The following is a 17,781-nucleotide window of genomic DNA, read 5'->3' on the forward strand; positions in this document are numbered from 1 at the left end:
GCCAAGCGCTAAAGCAGAACTTGGTTCTATTTGTGACGCTTGACGTGCTGCAAGTCACGCCTCTCCCATCTCCTCATTGGTTTTTAGGAGCATATACCTATGTGGGTGATTGAAAGATTAACTGAGGTCCACAGTCCAGTCGGTAGTGGTAATGCACCTTAAAGTTGGTTGCGAACCGCCATATAAAGTCAAAAAAGAAGAAGAAGCCTGAAGGAGGAGATATTACTAGAAACAAACATTACCCTTTTATCTGTGGATTAATTGTCGGAGAAGAGGACCTTGTGCATTTCAGGAAAAATTTGGTAGTAACAGCAAGCTAGCTAGCTAAATTGCCATGAATGTTTAATTATTTTTGACCTGACCCCAAATTAATATCTTTGGTTCAGAGTTTTTTTTAAATTTCAAACTGCGTGTTCTGATCACGTCTGGTGGGGGTGGACAAAATCAACATGCGCGTGATGGCGAACGCACGTGCGCGAGTGGTCTGGTCAGCATCTAAGAATGTGGACTAAGAGTATATGTATTAAGATTGTTTCACAAACACACTGGGAGTAGGCTATATGTATTTCTTTATATATTTTTTTAATCAAAACTGAAATCAAATCCTCTAGGCCACTGAAATTGAGTCTCGCTAGGCCATTATTGTATACCACCAGAGCTCTTTGTGAAACAGAGAAACTAAGCGACAAACAGCAACAGTTAACTCTACCCAATGCTGTGGGAACTGTGAATATCATGATACCACACATAGCCTACTGTTTGTGGAACCCAGAGAAAATAGACCACTGGTGTTGTGTGCATATCCCCAGAATTTCTATTGACTTCAACTAGAAAATGGAGCTCTTCTCGTGGCCTTTAACAATTTCCACTTGGTGTCAGTTTGATTAATTGCATAATCATTAACACACTTGCTGACATAGCATAGTGTGTTTCCCTATCTGATCAGCAGACATCTTTTTATTTTACCTTTATTTAAGTCAGTTTAGAACAAATTTGTATTTTCAATGACAGCCTAAGAACAGTGGGTAAACTGCCTGTTCAGGTGCAGAACAACAGCAGTACCTTGTCAGCTCGGGGGTTTGAACTTGCAACCTTCCGGCTACTAGTCCAACACTCTAACCACTAGGCTACCCTGCCGCCCCACACTAAATCCAAAGTGGGTTGTAAATTAACTGGTGAGGGAGGCATCACTGTTCACCAGAGATAGAATTGTAAGGGAGACAATAGCAAACGGTCTCATTTAATGGATCTCGATAACGAAAGTAAACAGGCTGTCCTATGGCAAAATTAATAAACCCATAAGCAGGACAAGCCTACCATATCCTGAATTGAATGTCAACTTGTCAAGCAGTATTGCTTTTAATGCTAGCCTTTTTTGCATTTTGTAGTAGACAAAGAAACAGCAAATAATCTGCTAGTACATTTCACACTCGTATGCATTGACTTTTTTAAAATGTTGTTGTTTTACAGCCTGTATCTAAAATGGGTTAAATGTAGTATTTTATTTCACTGGCCTACACACAATACCCCATAATTATTGTGGAATTATGTTTTTCATATTTTTTTTACACATTTATTAAAAATGAAAAGCTGAAATGTCTTGAGTCAATAAGTATTCCAGTCCATTGTTATGGCAAGCCTAAATAAGTTCAAGAGTACAAATTTGCTTAAGTCACAAAAGTTGCATGGACTCACTCTTGTGTGCAGTAATAGTGTTTACCATGCTTTTTGAATTACTACCTCTGTACCCCACACATACAATTATCTGTAAGGTCCCTCAGTCGAGCAATGAATTTGAAACACAGATTCAACCACAAAGACTAGGGAGGTTTTCCAATGTCATTCAAAGAAAAGCACCTATTGGTAGTAATGTAATATCCCTTTGAGCATGGTGAAGTTATTAACTACACTTTTGATGGTGTATGAATACAACCTGTCACTCCAAAGATATGAGTCTTTCCTAACTCAGCTGCCGGAGAGGAAGGAAACCACTCAGGCATTTCACCATTTGGCAAATGGTGACTTTAAAACAGTGGCTGTGACAGGAGAAAAATGAAGATGGATCAAAAACATTGTAGTTACTCCACAATACTAACCTAATTGACAGAGTGAAAATATTACAAAACATGTATCCTGTTAGTAACAAGGTACTAAAGTAATACTGCAAAAAATGTGGCAAAGCAATTAACTTTTTGTCCTCAATGCAAAGTGTCTATAAAGATTTTATACCGTTGGTCATTGTTTTCCCAGAGTCGCCTCTTCACTGTTGACATTGAGACTGGTGTTTTGCTGGTACTATTTTATGAAGCTGTTAGTTGAGGACTTGTGAGGCATCTGTTTCTCAAATTAGACACTCTAATGTACTTGTCCCCTTGCTCAGTTTTGCACCAGGGCCTCCCACTCTTTCTATTCTGGTTGGAGACAATTTGTGCTGTTCTGTGAAGGGAGTAGTACGCAGCGCTGTACCAGATCTTCAGTTTCTTGACAATTTCTCGCAAGGAATAGCCTTCATTTCTCAGAACAAGAATAGACTGACAAGTTTCAGAAGAAAGTTCTTTGTTTCTGGTAATTTTGAGCCTGTAATCGAACCCACAAATGCTGATGCTCCAGATCCTCAACTAGTCTAAAGAAAGCCAGTCAGTTTTATTGCTTCTTTAATCAGGACAACAGTTTTCAGCTGTGCTAACATAATTGCAAAAGGGTTTTCTAATGATCAATTAGCCTTTTAAAATGATAAACTTGGATTAGCTAACACAACGTGCCATTGGAACACAGGAGTGATGGTTGCTGATAATGGGCTTCTGTACGCGTATTTTTTTTCTCCTTTATTTTACCAGGCAAGTCAGTTAAGAACAAATTCTTATTTTCAAAGACGGCCTAGGAACAGTGGGTTAACTGCCTGTTCAGGGGCAGAACGAAAGATTTGTACCATGTCAGCTCGGGGATTCGAACTTGCAACCTTTCGGTTACTAGTCCAACACTCTAACCACTATGCTACCCTGCCGCCGGGTCTGTAGTGACATGTAAATATTCCAGCTACAATAGTCATTTATAACATTAACAATGTCTACACTGTATTTCTGATCAATTTGATGTTATTTTAATGGACATAAAATGTGCTTTTCTTTCAAAAATAAGGAAATTTCTAAGTGACCCCAAACATTTGAACAGTAGTGTATGTATCTTTTTTTACCCCCTTTTTCTCCCCAATTTTGATCTTGTCTCATCACCGCAACAGACTCGGGAGGCAAAGGTCGAGTCATGCGTCCTCCGAAACATGACCCAGCAAATCACGCTTCTTAACACCTGCGCACTTAACCCGGAAGCCAGCTGCACCAATGTGTCGCAGGAAACACTGTTTACCTGACGACCGGGGTCAGCCTGCAGGCGCCCGGCCCGACACAAGAGTCGCTAGAGCGCGATGAGCCAAGTAAAGCACCCCTGGCCAAACCTTCCCCTTATTCGGACGATGCTGGGCCAATTGTGCATCACCCTATGGGACCCCCGATGACAGCCAGTTGTGATACAGCCCTGGATCAATCCCGGGTCTGTAGTGACATCTCTAGTACTGCGATGCAATGCCTTAGACCGCTGCGCCACTCGGGAGGCCCTTAATATTATCAGCTGAGAAATAAATATCGTAGCAGTAGAAGGCTGGGATCCTCCTCTTTTCAATGGCAACCATCAAAACTCTGCTTTCACACAGGATTGCATATAGGAATGTTTGGGCTTATAAGAACACTTACTTCACTCCATGCATCGACCACTGTTTGAGGAGCATGCAGCATCATGGATAGAAAGTTTGGAGTGTAGCATAAGGTAACCAGTCCATCCAGTATGCATGACACAGTCCACACTCAAAGGCGATTGCTCTACCAAAATCTTAAATCTAAGTCATTATTTTTGTAATGTAACATGCGATAGGCTATTAAAATCAAAATTAAATCACATTTTATTGGTCGCATACACATATTTTGCAGATGTTATCGCAGGTGCAGCAAAATGCTGATGTTTCTAGCACCAACAGCAGTAATACCTAACAATAAAAACAATACACACACATTTAAAAAAAATAAAAGAAAGAAGGCTATATATAGTATAAATGGGACAATCATTTAATTCAGTTTATTTTGGGGCCTTGGGCTCATATATACTGTAGACCTATGTGTATGCATATGCTCTAATTCGTGTATGGGTGTTTTGAAATAACCATCACATTAGAAAGCGCTGTCCATTTCCTTGTGTTTGGCTTTGAAACAACATTCACAACAACCATGTTTTCCACTCAATTTCAACCTGTTGTTGAACTTCTTTCTTGAAATTGATCATCACAGTGAGGTGAGTTTTAAAAGCATTATACTGTTTTGATGATGTGTTTGATGTGATTTAGCCAGTTGGGTACTACCAACGCATGTTCAGAGTGCATAAGAGGAGATTACTGTGAATCAACGGTTATGTGGAATGTGACTGCGGTCATGACTTATAACTGGAATGACAATGATATTCTATACCAGGGTCCCAAACTGTCCCACAAGTTTTCTGAGAAAAAAAAGTAAAATAAAAAAACATATATTTTTATTGTTGGACATAAAACACCTCTAAAGTGACTTTACTATTGGAAATCTGTTCCAAAGTATTCCCACACATAATAGAGATTTTGTGATTGTATACAAATGTAAGTTGTATGATCATATAGGCAAAGGTTTATAAAAGCCATTTCTGGGACTACAGTATATTAAAAATATTGGTATTTCAGTACCGTATAATACGATGGAGCTAATTCACTATGAATGTAAAAATATAGCCCAATAACTTCCTTCCTACTTTGTAAACATTTCAGAAACATAAGCACACTTGGCACTGAATTGTGAAATACTATCTATACTGTATGAGACAGACACTGTTGTCTTTTCTTGTTTCTAATTTTAGACACAGCAAAACTCTTGATTTGATGGGATCGGACAGGTTGATATATTGCACCTGGGAATAGTGGTGGTCAAGTCAACCACTCTTTTCCACTCTTTGCATTAATGGTCGGACTGACAGTGAAACCTGTTCAATTAGGTTGCTTTTCTGTTCTTACAGCAAATTGACAGTCAATATAATGCTGAGCTGCTTTAAAGTATAAGACATGCAGTAAAACTGCATTGTTTTACAGATGTTGGATCTTAATTTTACCCCCATTGCCGCAGGAGGAAAATAATCTGGCAGCAGGAGGATTTGAAGAAATATTTAGAATCGCCACCAGGGGGCAGCTGGAAGCGGTGTTTGCAGTACCGTACCTACATTTTGTACCTTATGCAGACTATGTGCAGACAAAAGTGTGTGTCCTGTGAATTCTTATGTGAATTATAATGAATTGACATATTTGTAGGGGGTAGATGTATTTTTCGTTAGGGAAAATCTGTTTGTTTAGATTGTTATATGTTGAAGGCAAGCAATAGGCAGAATAAATTATTGGTTACCTCAGTGCCTGTGTGGTCCTTCGGTTACAGCTGCTTACCCCGGGAAACACATATGCCAGAGTTGGCATGGGTTTGAATACGGCCCACTGCCCTTTGACTCATAAGATTAATGTTTATTTTTGACGCATTAATTCCGCATGGTTAGAGGGTTAGTTCCGCGTGGTTACAGGGTTAAAACAGAAAAGATGTTTAAAATATAGAAGCAGTTAAATATAGTTCAACTTAAAAATGAGTATGATTTCTTTGATAGTGTAATCTATCGACTTTACTACTTTGGATTATCAGGCAGTTAGATCACATATTTTATCACAAATAACTACACACTCAGACTAGCCTGCTACACTTTCATACACTCTCCTACTAGAATACCACAGTATATGCAAACTTTAAAAATTGAGCACAGAAGACAATGAGGCATTGTTGAAGTTGAAAATACATCTAAAAACATTATTTTATCCCAAGTGTTTATCCCTTACTTCAACCAAACATTTATTTCTTAATAAAAAAATACAGCTATGAAAAATGATCTTATGACTGGATAGATAAATAAAGTAAGAATATAGGGATAAAAGTCCTAATGGATGGAGGGATTAAAGGAGGTTAAGTTGGACAGATTGGTATGATAATGGAATGAACGTATTGTTGAAGGGAGGTTGAAGGTGGATGGGTGGGTGTGTCTGTATTAGGGTTTAATATTTTCTCTGTATTTTACAAATGGTCTATCCTGAGAATAAATCACTTTTCTCTCAGTTAACCAAGGAATTTCCTCGCAAAAAATAGAAGTGTCATTCAAAAGCATTATAAAACATAGAAATATGAAAATTCAAATCTGATATTACCTGAGCCTGATTAACCATATATTAAATACTTTTTATGAGCCCTACATTAACTTCTTGACGCTACCCATCCCTTAAGCTGGATAATTGTCATCAGCAACCACTGAATAGCATTGCGCCACAGTCAAATAATATTACTAAAACATATTCATATTCATGAAATCACAAGTGCAATATTGCAAAACACAGTTTAGCCTTTTGTTAATCCACCTGTCGTCTCAGATTTTGATATTATGCTTTACAGCGAAAGCAATCCAAGCGTTTGTGTAAGTTTATCAATAGCATAACAAAACATTATGTACACTAAGCATTAAGTAGCTAGGTCACGAAAATCAGAAAAGCAAATCAAACAAATTGTTTACCTTTGATGATCTTTGGATGTTTTCACTCACGAGACTCCCAGTTACACAACAAATGTTCCTTTTGTTCCATAAAGATTATTTTTATATCCAAATACCTCCGTTTGTTTGTCACGTTATGTTCAGAAATCCACAGGAAAGAGCGGTCACGACAACGCAGACGAAAATTCCAAATAATATCCATAATGTTCACAGAAACATGTCAAAAGTTTTTTATAATCAATCCTCAGGTTGTTTTTAAAATATATAATCGATAATATATCAACAGCAAATGTCTTTCACAGTAGGAGAGGAAAAAACATTAGCTGTCCAAATTCTGTTGCGCGAGCAAAACTCATGTGACCACTTGACGTGATGTTATCGTTCTGACTCATTCTTCAAAATAAAAGCCTGAAACTATGTCTGAAGACTGTTGACACCTTGAGGAAGCGATAGGAAAAGGAATCTGGTTGATATCCCTTTAAATGGAGCAATGGGTGGCTATGGAACATGGAGTTTTCAAAATAGAAGCCACTTCCTGGTTAGATTTTTCTCAGGGTTTCGCCTGCAATATCAGTTCTGTTATACTGTATATCTGTATTGGATAATGTCACAATCATTTGGGCTCATTAAATGTTGTTAACCTCTTGAAGCTAGGGGGCACTATTTTTATGTTTGGAAAAATAACGTTCCCAAAGTAAACGGCCTATTTCTCAGGACCAGAAACTAGAATATGCATATAATTGTCAGATTAGGATAGAAAACACTAAAGTTTCCAAAACTGTCAAAGTATTGTCTGTGAGTATAACGGAACTGATATTGCAGGCGAAAACCTGAGGAAAATCAAACCAGGAACTGCTGTTTTTCCTGAAAGCTCTCTGTTCCATTGGATGCCTTGCCTCCATTTAAAGGGATATCAAACAGATTCCTTTTCCTATGGCTTCAATGTGTCAACAGTCTTTAGACATAGTTTCAGGCTTTTATTTTGAAAAATGAGTGAGAAAGATAACATTGCATCAGTGGATAGCTGGGTGTTCGCAGAGTTTTGCTTGCGCAACAGAGTGGGGCAGCCATTGTCTCTCCCTCTCCTATTGAAAAAGTGACAGTCCCGGTTGATATATTATCGATTATATATTTTAAAAGCAACCTGAGGATTGATTATAAAAAACGTTTGACATGTTTCTGTGGACATTAATGGATACTATTTGGAATTTTAGTCTGCAATGTCGTGACCGCTCGAGCCTGTGGATTTCTGAACATAACGCACCAAACGAATGGAGGTATTTTGGATATAAAAATAATCTTTATGGAACAAAAGGAACATTTATTGTCTAACTGGGAGTCTCGTGAGTGCAAACATCCGAAGATCATCAAAGGTAAGCGATTTAATCTATTGCTTTTCTGACTTTCGTGACCAATCTACTTGGCTGCTACTGTTTGTAATATTTTGTCTACTGAGAGAGATGTTCTTACATAAATGCTTGTTATGCTGTATTGAAATCTGACACACCAGGTGGATTAACAACAAGCTAAGCTGTGTTTTGCTATATTGCACTTGTGATTTCATGAAAATTAAATATTTTTAGTAATTTAATTTGAATTTGGCGCTCTGCAATTCAGCGGGTGTTGATGAAAATGATCCCGCTAAAGGGATGGGTGCGTCAAGAAGTGAAACCACCAATCTCCGCTAAATCCTCCCGCGCAGCTGATCTCCATTGCAACCATTATTTGTCACCTCATTACTGCTCCCTAAAAGATGTCGGTGTTACCTAGCCCTGCTTGCGTACTGGATATGAGTCAATCATGGTCACGTGATGAGGTAACCCCACTTGCGAACTTCAAAACCAGTGTCTGCCCTCAGCCCAAGAGTCTAAATGGTCTAAGATGTAGAGACCCGGGTTCATATCCTGTGTGTTACACTTGCAACCGAAGTCTGTCAAGATATGTTCCCCCTCTGGTTGGTGTTGTCATCAGAACAACTTAGTCCTTTTTGAACAGACTAAAAGCGATTGACAAGCATTCCGTACAATAGAAAAAATAATTTCCTCGTATACCACGGTAAATCTACTGTGGCAATTTACCAGACACTTTCATGAATGGAAACTCATTTTGGTGTACCCTATTGTTATTATTTGATTTGTTTCCTATTTATGATATCCATAAGTGTCTGGTAAGGTCATTTCTTATGAAGATCGGGGATAAAAAATATTCCTGGACTGTCCATGTTTGAAATGTTTAACTTAATCAAGTCAATCGTGGGCAATTTATTTGTCCCAGAAGGAATGGGCCTGAATCTAACCCACGCCAACCTGGTAGCCCCATACTGTATGTGCGCAGGGTGCCTTATCGCTAGATCACCCCAGGCCGCATTTGAACTTCCTCATTTGAATTTCCTGGTGCAGCAGGAAAATCCTCAACGAGAAAAGAGTGATCAAGTTAAGAGCCGCCATCTGTAGATGTGTGCTGATTCACAACATTGTGAGACATGTACTGTTGGACCTGTATACATTCATCAAATTCACTTTCAAAATATTTGTATATAAAGCTGCTATAAATAAAATAATCAATAATTCAGTGATTTACTGAGTCCACCCTCTCCTCCAACACATTGTTTCAAATAATGACACTTAAAACGGTTTTAGATGCTCTAGTTATTGGGGATACATTTTTCAAACCTGTCCAAGTATTTACATAAATTCCTGTTGACATTTCTCTAAGACATTGAACTTTTCATATTTAACCATTTTAAAACAATTTAGGCACTACTGAAACCACTACTTTGTGATTGAAAACATGTCCAATGAAGGCTTATGAAGATTTAAAACAATAGCCTATTCTAATTAGGTGGGCATGTCTGTCAAAATTGTACAATCCGACAACCAGTTTTGATCAGAAGCAAGCTTCTGGAACTCCTCTTTCACTATGGTCACTTCAGGAGATTTTAAAACGCCTTTTAAAATGGACCCCATATTTAGTTTTGGCAACTAAACTGCCCGGGCTGATTCTAACCTATTCATAGGCTACTTATTTATTTCAGCATAAACATGTTTTACAAAAGTTGTTGTTGCTGTGGTTGTTTTTATTAGCCTGTTGTGTTGCATAAATTAATGCATGATAATTCCCAACAAGAAAAACAAATGGCAGCCCTATTTATTTGGAGTAGGCTGTATTTGAAAAGCCTTGTTTGAATTCAAATCTTAATACCATTCACATAGTGGTCCTTTGTTACGAGCATGGTGCTAGTAACGTTAGGGTAGTGGGTTCGATTCTTGTGAACGCCCTTTGTAAAAATGTATGCACATATGACTTTATGTCACTGGATAAAAGCACCTGCTAAATGACAGATATTATGTAACCTATACTCATGTATAATAACCAATAAGCCTATAATAGAAAATGTAAATGTATTTGTTAGATAGAACATAGGCCTATACTACTACGTGTGACAATTTGTTATGCATATTGAAATTGAATATAGCCCAGTTGCAACAAGCCTCATTTACATTCAGTAGCCTACATTAGACTAATCCAACAATCACATATCGCCGCAGTCATGTGCACTCGCCTTTGATAGGAAAGTGTAGGACGAAAAACCTGGCTCACCGTATGACAGTCTTCCCAGTGTGTTCAGTCAAAGTCCAAGGTAACCGAGGCTTATCGCCATCACATTTCTTCTTCCCTTGTTATCTGGTGTCGCGCCCTGTCGGTGAGTCACTGTGGATCTTGAGGTCCCATCTGCCCGTGTTGGACTGCTATCTCCCCTTCAATGCGGTAGCGCGAGCACCGTAGCATCAAGACCTGCACAGATTTATCTTCAGTGGTTGCTGTGGCAACAACACCAAGTGCAAGCTGCATGCAGCTAAACTGCACAAGACTCAACGGTCAAGCGTGGCTGTGGTCTGTTATGGCTGGAGACAGCAGAACCCGTGGCAGAACCATTCAATTTCACTGTCAATCAGTGGTAGGCTGTATAAATCTCTGCATGCAAATATATGTTTTGTTTGCAATTGAAATGTTCATATCACAATTTGTTTTTGTACAGGATATGTACAGTGGGGAGAACAAGTATTTGATACGCTGCCAATTTTGAAAGTTTTCCTACTTACAAAACATGTAGAGGTCTGTAATTTTTTATCATAGGTACACTTCAACTGTGAGAGACGGAATCTAAAACAAAAATCCAGAAAATCACATTGTATGATTTTTAAGTAATTCATTTGCATTTTATTGCATGACATAAGTATTTGATCACCTACCAACCAGGGAAGGAGACAAGAAGGCGGTTGTGGGCGGTGAGTTGTCTGGACAACTATCACAATACAGTGCTGAGTTATTGTGAAGTAAAGTACAACATGTAGCCAAAAGTTCACTGCTCACCTTTTTCAACTTCGTCATTTTCCATCATCATTTTCTATTGAACAGAAATGTAAAACCATTTTGTTGAAAAAGGTGAACATTGAACTTTCTGATACATGTAGCAATCTTGACTAACTGTGGGTGTGTCACCAGTCTGTGCATGTGTGTCTCTTGTGTCTCCTGCCTGTGTGTGTTTTGTGTTTGCTTCCTGTGTCTATGTCTGTGCGTCTCAGCCCTGCTGACACAGGCGTTCCAGGCCCACGTGATGGTGTTCACCCAGACTAAGAAGCAGGCCCACCGGATGCACATCCTCCTGGGCCTGATGGGGCTAAAGGTGGGGGAGCTGCACGGGAACCTGTCCCAGACCCAAAAGACTGAAGAGCCCCAGGTACCTAGACACTTTCCAACTAACTGGGCTTGCACTGCTCCACAAAGAATTACGCTCTGTTTTCATTTTCAACAATTGAATGGACGGCTCTTGATAAATTGCTATGCAAAAGCTATGCCTCCAGTGTAGCAGCTTAAAACCTACTATTTTTGCGATGCCCCAGTGTAGCTCCCCTGTAACACTTACAGTTACACACTATTACCTACTTACACACTATTGCCTGATTTACACTATTGGACCAAGAAAAGTCGAGCTGTACTGAACTGACCCGGTTACGCATCCACCATAGTTGCGGCAACCGTGCTGAAAAGGACAATGTGAAATGAAACTACATTTTGTGGTGTTTTTTTTGTCAATCAGGCATTTGACTTTGCTAAAATAATAAGTATGCATAATACATACCCAGACATCTTTTCTCAGAAATTAATCGAGTAGCTGGTGCAAGATTTTTGTTCTGCTGTGCGGAGATAAATAAGTAGAGGTCACGGTGGGAAATACATTTTTTGGTCAGCCAGCAAAAACAATCTACCAGCCACTCAACATTGACCTGCCCAAATATATATTTTTACATACATTTTTTTAAATCAATGGATAAGCATGCTTTGTAATGTTTCTAAAGCAAAAATGCATTACTAGTATGTATTACATTCTCAATCAAGCACAAACATTTCAGCTGGCCCTTTAAAGGACGGGACGTTACTGTGGTAACTGGGCACACTCTTGTCTTCCTAGCAGCAAACTCAAACTAACATTGAAAAACAACCGAGTGTGTGAACAAAGCTATGCAACTGGCCAAGAAACAAGAGGACAAAGTCACACTTTAGTAGCTTTTCTTGTCAATTGTGACCAACTTCGACATGTGGGCTTTTGATTGAAAAAACGTTTCCCAAATGCTCTGTGACTACCCACCAACGTGGCTAATGAAATAGTCATTCTTACACACCAATGACAAAATCTTCCCGCGTTTGGCGGGTGTTAATTTTACCACCCTACTAGTGGCTATAGTTTACATAAAAGCTTCCCTTCACTGTAGAAATTAACCATTTCTCCTCAGATGATCAACCTGACCATGCTGATGAAGCCATTTTCAGATTGAGATCCACCCGCTAACATTGTCGTTCTCCTCCACAAGTGATCAACTTCACCATGCCCAACACAATGAAGCACTACATTCACAGGGGGGCCGCACAGCCAGAACCTGCAAGGTGGGTCGCTCTGTGTCCATGGTGGGCGAGACAGAGAGAAAGATGCTCAAGGACATTGCCAGGAAGGCCAAGACCCCTGTGAATTCCAGTGTCCTGGCACAAGGTAAAAGCTCAACACTAGGACCCTTTTAAAAAATACTGCAGAAATGCATCTTTCCTTCCTTGTGTACTTGAGGTAATATCTATAAGTGTTTGGATATAGGCAGGGATATCACCCTGTTAATAATATATAAATAATAATATATCCCATTTAGCAGACACTTTTGTCCAAAGCGACTTACAAGTCGGCTGGGGCCACTACTTTTACATATGGGTGGCCCCAGTGGGAATCGAACCCACGACGCTTGGCGTTGCAAGCGCCATGCTCTACCGACTGAGCCACACAATTCAAATAATTCAGATCACTGATTACTTAAAGGAAGGTAAGGATTCATTTCTAAAGTTTTCAAAATGTCAAAGTCGATTTCCATTGCAACAGGACTCATTTGACTCAATAAAATAAAAGGAACCTCGGTATACCTACTCCTTATTCAAGAGGGACTCTAGTCTTCCAAAGTTGTACAATTCAATGTTATTCTTAAAGGATTATTCAATTAGATTTTTTTTCTGGTTGTGCTTTTGTGATGACTGAGCTGTTCTCTCTCTCCTTCAGAGGTGATTTCAAAGTTCCGAGACCTGATTGAGAAGCTGGAGAAAGACGTGTACGCCGTCAGGCGCCTGGAGAGAGAGGAGAGGGCCATGGCCTACTCGGAGGCTCAGGCAAAAAGCAGCATATTGTGTGTATTCAAAAACATGGTAGTGTGTTCCTGTGTTCATATGTGTGTATATGTATTTTTTGTGTGTGTGTGCGCATGTGTCATTCAGATCAGAGTGGCACAGAAGCAGCTAGCATAAAACGCAGACGAGACAGACCTCCAGAGGACATGGTTCCAAATGCACAACGAGCGCAAGAAAGACCGCAGGGAGTACCGCAGACCAACACACTATAGGCCTGCCAACCTTCCTACCATGTTCCTCGCTGCTACTAGATAGCATCTTCATATCACAACATCCTGCCCTTTCGATGTTAAATGCACAGTACATGCAGAGCATTACCATGGGCAGCATAGCTCATCTCACTGCAACCAATGCCAACGACCTCAACTACAGCTCAACTAAAACAGGCCCTTGACTAAGACCCAGCTAGGGTCAGCACTTTGTTGGTCTCTCTTGTATGTACATTGAAATGAGCCTTTTGAGGCTTAACTGTCTGTGTGCAGATGTATCTGTTTTATTTGAGCTGTGTATGAGCACCTTGTAAAGCCCAAAGGCAGCAAAAATCTCTATCTGCATAATTCATGATTTAACTTTATTTCACCTTTGTTTCTGCCAGTGACCAAAGCTCTAGCGAACTTTGACATGGCCCTAAGGGGAAAGAAGAGAGAGAAGTTCATCATAGAGGGGAAAAGGAAAGAGTTATCGGTACGAGTGCTCATATTAGTTCTCTGTTTGACTGGTACCATATGTTTTTTTCCTAGATTTTTCTATCATTTTGTTCTGTATAATTCAAATTAATGTTAACAGAATTCCACATCAACAGTGTTTCCACTCAGAAATCTTTTACTTATTCATTTACACACTTTATAGCATTGAAACCATTACATTTGACTAATAATTTGCCATTTATGTCCTCTGTACACTAGATATGGTATTGAACTAATTATAAACTGGTAAGGGATGCAACAGTTGAAAGTCCAACTCGGGCTAGCCAGCTCAAATCTCCAAGCGATCAGTTCTGTCATATAACTAAATTACATTTATGTTTACTTAGCAATCTTAGAGTATCCTGTAGTTATCCGGGTATACATCAGTCCATATTGTAAGGAGCCTTGTCCGAGCCAGAATGGCCCATATGGTAGGAGCCTATCCTCTGTCTGTAGCGCAAGGCAGCTTGATGTACAAGTACACTTCCTGGATAGGACGCTACTCTATCTGAGCGTTATTACTTTCACTATGCAGTTGGAGCTATATAACCTTTTCTTCCCTAGTTGTCTCCACTGAAATTCAATTTGCTAGAGTGACATTTATTGTATTGTGCACGTCTCTCTATAATTTTCTACATAAACTACATAAACATTGTAAAGCAAAGCAGACGCGTGTGTATATACATCATCTTTGGGTCACATACTTTTTCAGTTAGCTGTGTATCTTGTCCAATCACCGGTTTCTCTTTGTGCCTCTCAGTCTGAGGACAGAGCCCAGTTTGAGATCCTCAAGTCCCAGATGTACGCCGAGCGAGCAGCCAAGAGGGACCGCACACTCAAACGAGCCAGGGCCATGCCAGAGGATGAGCCTGTCCAGAAAAGTGCGCTTTTATCACACACTTTTAAACAGCTAATTACTCATATTCTATAAAGAACTGGGCCGTGTTCGTAAAGCATCTCAGGAGTAGGCACGCTGATCTAGTATTAGTTTTGCCTTCAAGTTCAAAATTAATAATTACATGGAGTATAGTACTCCTACTCTGAAACACTAAGAATAGGAACCATGGTTTTTCATATTTTGTGTTCCAAGTGGGTGGCTTATTAAATTAATGTTTTACTGCTTAAATCACCATCATCACAATCTGGCCGTGAACAGCCGGTTACAGACTAATTTTCTGCCTGAAACTTTTTCCAATTCATAATAAACGAGGATTCTTTTGATTTAAATGTTTCAATTCAGTAGTCTGTCGAAGCGTCTCGCACTAGAATGAATGATATGCATCTTCATCCTATCCATATAATGGTGCGGAGGGGAGTGCTGCCGTTTTATCCGCTCTTAACCAACCATGCTATTTTTTTTTATTGCGTTGTTCTTAACTTGTTTTGTACATAATGTTGCTGCTACCGTCTCTTATGACCGAAAATAACTTCTGGACATCAGAACTGGGATTAGTCAAATTGGACGAAGAGTTCTTTAATGAGTCGGACGGGGGGGATACACAACTACAGACACTCGACCAGGCCCAGATTGCCGTGATTCGATGGAAAAGGAAATGGAGGTTTTGCGGAAAGAGATCAGGGTGCCTTGTGAGGATCAGACAACAAGTGGCTAATCTGCCCTTGCCTTCTATCCTGCTAGCTAATGTTAAATCGCTGGAAAATAAATGGGACGAACTGAAAGCACGTATATCCTACCAACAGGACATTAAAAACTGTAATATCCTATGTTTCACCGAGTCGTGGCTGAATGACGACATTAGGAACATACAGCTGGCGGGTTGTACACTCTATCGGCAGGATAGAGCCTCTGGTAAGACACGGGGCAGGGGCCTATGCATATATGTAAACAACAGCTGGACTTGTACATGGTTGTTTTAATCCTCAGACCCTCCTTTGAGGATAAGAAGAGGCAGAGAATTCCAAGAAACAAGAAAGGAGGCTGCTTCAAATCAAAGGTCAAGTAAGTGAAGGGGTCATCTGTAGTGGATTCATCTTGACCATAGTACAATATCCATTAAAGACGGATCATGCAATGGCTCATGTTATACACATGCTTTTCTGTAGTTTTTGCAGTGACTTAATTTATACCGGTATTGAAATATAATACCAATGGCATGCTAAGTAAAATCTTGACGTGACGCGTCATTATGAACAATGAATGTTCCCAGCTTTTGGGCTGTCGAAGTGGGGGCTTGGTAGGTGCTTTGAGTCACTGTTCAAATGACCCTAACAGCTGCTCTAGTGCTATATCAATGTGTACTGTGTACATGTGCACTGTAGTAATCTTTTGATATGTTTGTTCTGTTTCAGGTTTAGGAGAAAGTAAGGGTCACTGGGTGGGAAAATGACAAGACATGCAGTTTGGATGGATCGATTCACCTTCAGTGTATTTTTTATTGACGTTAAAAGTATCTTTCTTCATAAAGCAGTGCTTTCCCACTTGTCAGTGAGGGCATGATAAAAAGACACTCACACATGTCGTGTCTTTGGCTCTGCCGTATTTATTGATATGACATGCTATTCTATGAAATAATTTCTCCGTAATTAATATCACCTGATTGAGCTAATCATGTAAATGTAATTAACTAGAGAATCGGGCACCACAAAATAATATTTATAGAGCTGTTATCTTCCGAATAAACTCTTAAAGACCTAGTAATATTTTACATCAATAGCAGTCAACATCAATTGTCATCCTAAACCTCTTGAAGCTAGGGGGCACTATTTTTATGTTTGGAAAAATAATGTTCCCAAAGTAAACGGCCTATTTCTCAAGACCAGATGCTAGAATATGCATATAATTGACAGATTAGGATAGAAAACTAACTAAAGTTTCAAAAACTGTCAAAATATTGTCTGTGAGTATAACAGAACTGATATTGCAGGGGAAACCCTGAGAAAAATCAAACCTGGAATTGGCTTCTATTTTGAAAACTCCATGTTCCATAGCCTCCCATTGCTCCATTTAAAGGGATATCAACCAGATTCCTTTTCCTATTGCTTCCTCAACATGTCAACAGTCTTCAGACATAGTTTCAGGCTTTTATTTTGAAGAATGAGCGTGAACGACCACATTGCGTAAGTGGATAAGTGGGGCTCTCAGAGTGAGTTGTGCACAAAAGAGAAAGGCGGCCATTGTTACTCCCGGTCCTAGTGAAAAGCCAACTGTCCCGGTTGATATATTATTGAATAGATATTTGAAAAACACCCTGAGGATTGATTATAAAAAACGTTTGACATGTTTCTGTGGACATATGGATATAATTTTGAATTTTTGTCTGCGTTGTCGTGACTGCCTTGATTACATACAGTAGCAGTCAAAAGTTTGGACACATCTACTCATTCAAGGGTTTTTCTACTATTTTCTACATTGTAGAATAATAGTGAAGATATTAAAACTAGGAAATAACCCATATGGAATCATGTAGCAACCAAAAAATTGTTAAACAAATCAAAATATGTTTTAGATTTTACATTCTTCAAAGTAGCCACCCTTTGCCTTGATGACAACTTTGCACACTCTGGCATTCTCTCAACCAGCTTCATGAGGAATGCTTTTTCAACAGTCTTGAAGGAGTTCCCACATATGCTGAGTACTTGTTGGCTGCTTTTCCTTTATTCTGCAGTCTAACTCATCAATATTATGTATATTTTTTACCTGCACCCTAATCTGACTGACTGTTACCATCAATCAAATTATTTTTAACAACTGATCATGGTGTAGTGGGGG

At 39.3% G+C, this 17,781-nt stretch overlaps 1 protein-coding gene and 1 long non-coding RNA gene across 3 annotated transcripts in view; one reads left to right on the plus strand and one right to left on the minus strand.

The window, feature by feature from the left end:
* Positions 1-10,507, minus strand: part of LOC135539558 (E3 ubiquitin-protein ligase RNF182-like) — a 30,124-nt gene extending 19,617 nt beyond the window's left edge. For both annotated transcript variants that reach the window (XM_064965496.1, XM_064965495.1), the window contains exon 1: positions 10,243-10,507. The gene's annotated coding sequence lies outside the window, so the exon portion shown is untranslated. The remainder of the gene's footprint in view (positions 1-10,242) is intronic.
* Positions 10,508-11,069: 562 nt separating this feature from the next.
* On the plus strand, positions 11,070-15,265 carry LOC135539559 (uncharacterized). Its single transcript, XR_010455643.1, has 4 exons — positions 11,070-11,383; positions 12,516-12,691; positions 13,241-14,049; positions 14,812-15,265. It is a non-coding gene; the product is annotated as an uncharacterized LOC135539559 (long non-coding RNA).
* Positions 15,266-17,781: the final 2,516 nt, after the last annotated feature.

Source organism: Oncorhynchus masou, chromosome 5, assembly GCF_036934945.1.
Source record: "Oncorhynchus masou masou isolate Uvic2021 chromosome 5, UVic_Omas_1.1, whole genome shotgun sequence".
NCBI lineage: Eukaryota > Metazoa > Chordata > Actinopteri > Salmoniformes > Salmonidae > Oncorhynchus > Oncorhynchus masou.